Below are 9,068 nucleotides of genomic sequence, written 5' to 3'. Positions count from 1 at the left end.
GTAGGATAGGTTACTAGAAGCTGGTGAAGCCACTGGGCCAAAGTTAGGAACTGGGTACAGAGTGACCAATCATTTTAAGGAAAGTCTGTACAGTCCGCTCTAACAGGCGAGTTGAGAGCACTCTTCCCACGTCACATGCTCCTGTTCCCACGTCACGTGCTCCTATTCCCGTGTGACATGCTCCTATTCCCGTGTCACATGCTCCTATTCCCATGTCACATGCTCCTACTGCCGACACGTCTCCAAACATACTTCTAACTTCTAGCGAGAACAGCTTCCTATTGCTCTAACTCACAAAGATTTTTGCCATTTTGGAGCCCTACTGTCTAAAAGAGTAGCCACTAGCCACATAACTTAAATTTAAACTAACTAAAGTTTAAAAATACAAATTCAGTTCGTTGGCTGCATGAGCCACATTTCAAGTGCTCAAAAGTCACACCATACTGGACAGCCCGGAATGTTGCAAACTTTTCTGCTGCTAGAGAGGCTGGACTTAATATTTTCCTATATTAATTAGTTATTATTATCCATTTTCTTTCTTTTTTTTTAAACACCCACAGCACCTGGTCTTCGTAGGTGGTCTCCCATTTAAGTACTAACCAGGCCCAACCCTGCTTAGCTTCCGAGATCAGACGGGATCGGGTTTGTTCAGGGTGGCGTGGCCGTAGACTTGTTATATCCATTTTCAGTTGCAAATATAGGCTTAGACACATCACTCAAATTTCTTCAAAAAATAAAAGTAAATTCCAGAGTGTTTTAGCATGTGATTTTAAGCAGTGTCTGTCTGTCTATCTGTCTCTGCCTAACTCACACCACTCACCTCTTTTACCTTAAATCTTTTCTCCATTTTCTGCCATCCTCCGCATTTGGTGGCAAAGACCACAGCTTGTGGTTTACCACATGCTCGTAGTTACTTCTCCCATTGCAGATTTGATTTGACTTCTTTTAATGACATAAATTAATTAAAGAACAACTTTAAAGGTTTTTTTCAATGCTTATATCAATTTTCCCATCCAGAATATAGTAATGCTCTATTTATTCACGTTTCTTTTATAGAGCACTGAATTGTTTTTGTTTGTTTATTGGTTTTCATATATTTTATACATAAATATTGCAAAATTTATGCCTAGACACTTCATATTTCTACTATTTTTGACGTGGTCATGTTTTAAAATTTTCTCTTGTGAAAGGCTATTGCTAGTTTATAAGAACATTTTTGAATTTTCTGCATCTATTTTTTATGTGGTTATTTTGCCTAATTTATTGGGCCTTATGGGTTTCTTAGTCGATTCTCTTGGAATATTTAAGGTATAATCTAAGCATCATCTTTGAATAATATTTTAGTATAATTTGGCATCGCTAAATACATCGGTATATCTAAGTATAATCTTGGAATTATTTATAAATGGACTGTTTTTCATTTTTATTTCAAATATTTCTGATTGTATTTATTTTTTCTTTTGTTCAATCACCGGAGCATTTTGTTAAGAAATCAGCTGCCAGTCTTACGGGAGCTCCCTTGTAGGTAACTAATTGCTTCCCTCTTGTTGCTTTTAAGATCCTCTCTTCGTCTTTAACCTCTGGCATTTTAATTATGATGTTTTGGCGTGGGCCTCTTTGGGTTCATCTTGTTTTGGACTCTGAGCTACCTGCAGTTGTATGTCTATTTCCTTTGCCAGGTTAAGGAAGTTTTCCACCATTATTTCTTTAAATAGGTTTTCAATTCCTTGTTCTCTGTCTTCTCCTTCTGGTACCCCTTCTGGGTACTCCTTCTGGTAACGAAGCAAATGTTACGTTTATTGGTGTCCCAGAGGCCCCTTAAACTATCCTCATTTTTTTTTTTTTGAATTCTTTTTTCTTGTTACTGTTCAGATAGGTTTTTTCCACCACCTTATCTTTGAAATTGCTGATTCGATCCTCTGCTTCATCTGCTCTGATGTCGATTTCCTCTAATGCAGTCTTCTTTTGAGTTGTCGTATTCTTCATTTCCGACTGGTTCCCTTTTACGTTTTCCACATCCATTTTTATGTTTTCTGTCTCTTTGTTAAAGTGCTCACTGAGTGCATCTACTCTTTCCCTCAGTTCATCGAGCCTCCTCATAACCAGTGTGTTGCACTTTGCATCCAGTAGATTGCTTGTCTCCATTTTGTTGAGTTCTTTTTCTGGAATTTTGTTCTGTTCTTTCATGTGGGACATGTGTCTTTGTCTCCCCAATTTGGCTGCCTCCCTGTGTTTGTTTCCATGTATTAGGTAGGACTGCTATGTCTCCTGGTTTTAGTTGAGTGACCTTATGTAGTCAGTGTCCTGTGAGGCCCAGTGGTGCAGTCTCCCTGGTTGCCTGGGATGGGTGCTGCAGATGTGTCCCTTGTGTGGGTTTCGTGTGCCCTCCTGTTGTTTTTGAGCCTTGGTGACTATTTGCACGTTGATGGGAGGGACTGACCCTCAGGCTGATTGGTTGTGAGGACTGGCTGGTGACTACAGTGGAGGGCTGTTGCACAGGGCTGACCCTATGGAGCAGGATTTACTTTAGCTGGGCTCTAGTGCCCGCCCAGTCTGCCCTTCAGCTGTGTTCTCCTCAGATACAGTCCTGGGTGGTACTCTGCCTCCAGCTCTGGTCAAAGCTGACCTACTGGGCATGCTGGCCCAAGGGCCCCTTAGGAAGGACACAGCCACAGGCCAGTTCAGCTGCAGCCTGTGCACTTCTGGGGCCACCTGGCAAGAGTCACCAAGCAATCTGCAGATGGCTGCCACTTGTGTTGGGCTTGGAAGTGCCTAGAAGAGGCCAAGCTGTGAACTAAAGCCAGCTGGCACTACTACTGGAATTGGTGCTGCTTAGTAAGAGGTATGGTGCTCACTGAGGCCAGATGCTGCTTGTTTGGGTTTTGTGAACCTTTAAGAGATTTTAGGAAAGTCTGAGGCATGGGCAAAGACAGCCCATTTGTATGGAAAAGCTACTGGAGGCGGCTTGGGTAGGTCTCCATGTTGCAAGGGGTGGGGTCTCAGGGAATCACCTGAGTGGGGCTACCTGTGTTATCCAGATTGATGGAGATTCACATATGGTGGCCGCCTGCATCTGCAAGTGGGGCGGGGGAGGGCTCAACAGAGAAACATTGGCCTCTGTCAGTACCTCTGTTTGGGAGAAAGCTACGCCTCAGCCCTTGCCCTATAGCCACAGAACTCAGGCCCTATGTGTCTTCAAGCAGCTGCCCCAGAGCTGGAGCTCAGAGCGAGAGAATCATCACCAAGTAAATCTGCGCAAGCTCTTTAAGGGGGATACCTGGGATCCCAGCCACGCTCCATCTTACTCAGCCACAATCTCCACTGGTTTTCATAGGCAGAAGTTGTGGGGACTTCTCTTTCCAGCACTGGAACCCTGGGCTGTGGAGTCCAGGGTGGAGTTGGGCCCCCTTGCTCCTCCTGGAACCTCTACGGCTGAGATATCCCTCTCTATTTTTAACCGCCACATGCAGGTATGTGACCAGACCATTCCATGTCTCTGCCCCTCCTACCAGTCTCAGGGTGGCCTCTTATTATGTCCCTGGTTGTAGGACTTTTGTTCAGCCAGCTCGCAGGTGACTCCTGGTGATGGTTGTTCTGTAATTTAGTTGTGATTTTGATGTTATCTTGAGAGGAGGTGAGCACACTATCTGCCTACTATGCCATCTTGACCAGAAGTCCCTCTAATACCTTTATTTTCATGTGTCAGTTTTGCTTTCATTGTTCATTATTTCAAAAGACTGAGTCTTGACATTTCTTATCCATTTTGTCACTTTTTATATTTTGATTATTTTAATTTACTTTTAGTTCAATATTTTTTCTTTCCTTGGAATTGTCTTTATTTTTAAAATTTCTTGAAATCAATGTCTAATTTATATCGATTGCTATTCTTTTATAAGTAGACTATTTTAAGAGATGCATTTAATTTTGGGTATAACATTGGCAGAACCACCAATGTTATGATACACTTTCTTTTCTTTCTTTTTCTTTCTTTCTCTCACTCTTTCTCTTTTTACTTGACATGTTTATGTCCCTTTTGCTTTTAGTATATCAGTATTTCATAGAGTACATGATGTGTATAAGCTACCTTTTCCTGGTTTGCGGATATCCTTGGGGTAACATACGTGGGTGCTGCCGGCTTCTGTTTTTCATACCTGATCCCGAGTTGAGATTGGGTACAACTATCATGTAGTGTTGTTTTTCCACCTTGAGTTTGAATCTTCCAATGGGTTTGCGTCTCTGACTGTGTAGACAGTTTAAAGCAGTCTTCAGTATTTTGCGGGGGAAGGGGCTGAGTTTTATAGGAAAGTCAACTCAAGTTACATGAGCTCTCCCTGCCACTGCCTAGTTTCTGAAGTTTTAAAAAGAATTTCTCAGAGAGCCAACATCCCAAAATATAAAGTTCTATACATGCCATTTTGCTTTTTCCAATTTTGTAGCCTGGGAGTCTATGAATTGGAATAGATTTGAGGAGAAATGAGCAAGCTTGTGGCTCTAGGTTGTTTGCGAGCACATCCAATGAGCAACAGAATTTGGGTCTGTGTTTATTATTATTTATTTATTTTTATTTGCTTGGTTATATCTTGGCTCATTTTATAGTTGACACAAGTCCTGGGATCCCTGAGAAGGAGCCGATCCAAAAGTCTTTTTCTACGGTTTTTGGAGCATAGAAAGTTAGACAATTAATGCAAGAATATATTCCTCACTACCCACACACGATAGAAAGTATAGTTAGGAATACTGCCTCTCCTTGGGTCTATTGTCCACTTTTATCTTCAATGTCCTGTGCTGGGAGATTGCACTTTAATATATCTTCATTTAATGCATTTTAACGAGATGGCAGAAACATCATCTACCATCCTAAAGTCTTCTTTACTTTGTTAAGTAACATAGAATAAATAGAAACATATCGATTGGAAGCATCTGCTTCGTCAGTACGCAGTTTGTGTCAGTCCGGTAGACGACCTCTGAAGGCAGGGTCAGAGAGCGCGAGGCATGGACATCACTGTCTTTTTTCACGGCATCTAAATTCAATGTATTTCAAAGTCCTAAATCCTCACCAGCAGTTTAATTTGACTGAGGCAGATGGTGAAAGTCGAGCAGCCCTGGGCCTTGGGCTGTGCTCCTGCTTTCGTTTACTCGACAAATATTTACTGTGTTCCAGGCCGCGTATTCATACTGAGAATAAAATGGCGAAAATGACACGTGGCTTCTGCTCTTCGAGGGTTTGCGTTTTAGTGACGAGACCAAGGAAACAAAACAATGTGGCGACGACTTGCGTAAAGAACGATCGATTAGACAAGAGCGCCGGCAAGTGCCATGAAGCACAATGAATCCAAACAAGGAGCCAGATTTTTCAAAAAACGAGCAGGATGATGAGGCGGTTAGGGAAGCCCTCGTCAAGGAAGTGATATTTAAATTGAGAGCCAGACCGTGAGAAGCGGAAGTAGCTAAGTGGACGGCGGACCGGAGCCGCTAAAGGCATAGGAAACAGCATTTATAAAGACCCAGAGGAAGGAAATAAAAGACAGCTCGATAGATTTGAGGACCAGAAAGCTAACCGCTGTAGCTGGAGAGCCGAGCAGATGGGAAGGTGGCTCAGGATGGAGTTGCGAGGCCGGGCCCGGCGTGGCAGGCCGCGGTAAGGAGAGGAAGCTCTGGAAGGATGTAAGCGGGGTAGCACCTTGCTCTTACCGATCGCGTGAACACATTACTTTTACTGGAGAATGAATCAGAGAAGAGTAAGTTAAGAACCGTGGGCATTTTTCTCATTTTTCTACTCTCATAGATTTAGATTACACTGAAGTCTCCCTGATTAAGCTTTTAGAATCACCTCTTTCTCGTTAGTATTACATATATACGTGAATTTTGAAATTGGAAAAACTCAGAAGACTGGATGACATTTCCTTCCGCTTGCTGCCTGAGAGGTCTTGATCGTCGGTGTGTGAGAACAATGCTATTAAGAATAACACGTCGGCGGCTTAATTTTCAGACCTTTTAAAAAGATTAAATATAATATGATACATCTAAGTACTGAGCAAAGTGTAACTCTATGCAACTGGTAGCGGTACATGTCTTAATTAGCCGAATTCTTGGTAAATGACTAAAGTCTATATTTTGTGAATTCTGTTAAGTCCAATTTTAAGGACTTTTCACTTTACAGAATAACTTCACAACTTCTATCGTACTTATTTATAACCAATCCTGTGAGGTGGCTGCCATTACAAATTCCATAAAGAGTGAACCAGACTGTAAAGTGAGGCCAAGCACCTTGCATAAGTTTGCCCAGCTACGAGACGACAGAGCCGCAGATTAAGTTAGACACATTCAACTTCGCCAGCTGTGCCATTCTGTGCGTCCCGTTTCTTCCTGGAGGTAATCATCTGTAGAGCAGATGAACAGCATCTAGTTCTTTCCCGAAAAGCTCTGTCCTTCTTTAAAAGTGGAGGCACGGTCCAGCTATTCCTGTGGCAGGACGAGCCCAGTTGTGATCAGACCTTTGTTCTTTTTAAATGCTCGCCGCTTACACAACACCGAGTGGTAACGATACCTGAAGGCCCATCTGGCGATACTGACGGGGGCATCACAGCGAGGTGCCAGTATTCGTCACTACCTCTTTTAACCCTCAGGGCAAACGTAGAAGGCAGGGACTGTCATCACTACTGTTATAGATGACTGGCTGGGAGGTGATGATGACCAGTCATGGACTCAAGTGGCAGGGCTGGTCCACAGCAGGGCTGTGTGTCCAGCCCAGGCGGCTGACGCTGGAGCTCGGTCGCTCAGCTGTGGCCTTTGCTGGTGTGTCCCCAGCTTTTTCTTGTTCCTCCTTGGTCCAGACCTGCTCACAGGGGAAGCGGCCCACGGCCAGTCTGAGAAGGTCGATGGCAGGCAGTCTGGCATTTGGCAAGCTGTCAGCATGGTTTTCACTGCACAGAGACTTCAGGAGGAGCAATGTAAATTCACTAAGTGTCCCACCGGAAAGGTCCCCTTTGAGGAAGACACGCGGGGATCTCAGTGCAGGAATGAGGACTTGGTGGAAAACTAAAATGTTTGGACTTGGAAGTCCAGAGTGAAGATGCCTTCCTACCTTGAGAAGGACTGTCATGGCAGCCACACTGATCATTTACGGACAATGCCAGAAAATAAAAATCTCTTTGGCAAAGTGCACTCGTGTCTGACAGGGGAATGGTGCTCCTCCCGCCTGCAAAGCACCCATGGGCTCCGCTGTCCACGCCCAGCGGGCGACAGGCTCGGGGGACAGGGCACGACGACTGTGGGCTTTGTCTGCTGACCGCCTGGGGTCGGGGTTCTCCCTCGCCAGCGCTGGCTGCGGGCCCTGGGCCAGGTTCGTATCTTCTCTGACCTGAACTGGCCCAGCCACAAAATGGGGTGAAGCAACAGCCGCGCCCCCCGCAGTGACGCGGCATCTCTGCGAGGCCCGTTGCCACTCCGAGCCGCAGGCCCCGGGAATTCCAGCGCGAAGGGCCCGGGTGCTGCTGCTTCGCCATTTAATTCCAGGGCGACCCACGGAAATGCTCTATCTTCTTTGCGTTTCGGGGGCAAAAAATTCTAAAGGACAGGTTGGACTCAGTGACGTAAAGAGAAGACGGAGAAGCAGTGGCAAATGTCTGCACTGAAGCGGAAATGGTCCTCGTTTCTGGCCCCGGTCCCCTTACGTGCTCCCTGAAGCCATCGCACTTAGAGACACCGAAGAGCATTCCCTGAGCAAGCAGGAAAATCCGTCTTCGCTGGGTTCATTATGTTTCCATCAGTCCTATTTGGTTAATGCTGCATTTTCTAAAATAGTGCTTTCCATCGAGTAATTGTGAGTCAAAGATGAGTAAGGAAAAAAAAAGTAAGTTAATCGGTGCTTAAACAGCAAACGACATAGCTCAGGAGAGGCTGCGGGAGCGGCGCTGGCAAAGGCGGTGAATGTCTCGAGCGTGTGTTTCTGAGTAAATGTAGCTGGTGGCGGCTGTTCCTTAATTTCATTTTGGTTCGTTGGGCAGGTTTAGATGGAGAAACCTGATGCGTTTATGCACCTTGGCTTTGTATTCTTGGCAGTGCTGTGGGTTCAGGTACTGCGTACGTCCCCAAGACGGTAGCATCTTCTCGTCCTCCGGGTTGGTTACCAGTGGGGGCTCAGCTGTGAGGATGCAGTGGTCTGGAACAGCTCGGCGGCTGTCCCCGAAGGGCCACCCGGCACGAGCACACATGAGCCCCTCTCGCGAACTATAATGGGAGCTCCTGTGTTTCCGCAGTGATTTAGCGTGTACGCAGTTTCACTTTGGGGGACGCGAGAGTTTTGTGCTGCCCTCGATTTACAGTTTCCTGGATTCGGGCCACTGGGACGACGTCGCCTGTTTCTGAAAGTCAGACCCCAAAGCCGGCTGATCGAATCGGCTACACGGTGGTCTCTAACGAAGGTTTCCTAAATGCAGAAGGAATGCCCCGCGGCTGCCGCGCTCTGGGCACCTTCTGTGTGCCGGGCACCGAGATGCCCCGCTGGGAGGTGGGTGCCAGCTGCTGGTGCGAGCTGTCGCGTCACGGAAGCGGGGAGAGTAGGCCCCACGGGACTGTCCGGTGGCTCATCACGGTGCTGCCGTTTCCTCCCTGCGTGCCTCTGGACGTGTCGTACCACCTTTCTAAGCCTCAGTCCTCAACTCTGTGAGGTGGGGACACTGTCGTCCACTTCTCAGGTTGTTACCGGCACGGCCACAGCTGCCACACTGCCAGGTGCGCAGGAAGAGCGCGGTGGACACCCACGGAGAGCGGCGCGCAGAGCAACTGGGCCCAGCAAGGCGGAGAGCTCGGCACTGGCGCAGCTGGCAGGCGTGTCCCGCACCCAGAGCGGGGCTGGTGACCTCAGTCTCCCCGGGCCTGGTTTCTGTGGCGGGGACGTGGTGGAGGAGAGGGTCCTCCGTCAGCCTCCTCGGGGCTGGCGCCAGCGGGGGCAGCTCCCCGCTTACAACACACACGCGCTCTCACACTCACACACTCATGTCCATGCACTCACATTCACACACTCACATCCACTCACATCCACTCACTCGCATTCACACACACTCACG

General features: G+C 46.7%; 1 non-coding gene across 1 annotated transcript; it reads right to left on the bottom strand.

The window, feature by feature from the left end:
* Nucleotides 1-551: 551 nt before the first annotated feature.
* LOC120591943 (5S ribosomal RNA) lies at nucleotides 552-670 on the bottom strand. The gene has a single exon (XR_005650026.1). It is a non-coding gene; the product is annotated as a 5S ribosomal RNA (ribosomal RNA).
* Nucleotides 671-9,068: the final 8,398 nt, after the last annotated feature.

This window comes from Pteropus medius, unplaced genomic scaffold (genome assembly GCF_902729225.1).
Source record: "Pteropus medius unplaced genomic scaffold, Ma_sr-lr_union100, whole genome shotgun sequence".
Taxonomy (NCBI): Eukaryota; Metazoa; Chordata; class Mammalia; order Chiroptera; family Pteropodidae; genus Pteropus; species Pteropus medius.
Note: the sequence above shows the minus strand (reverse complement) of the source record. Positions and strands in the feature narration are given on the sequence as shown.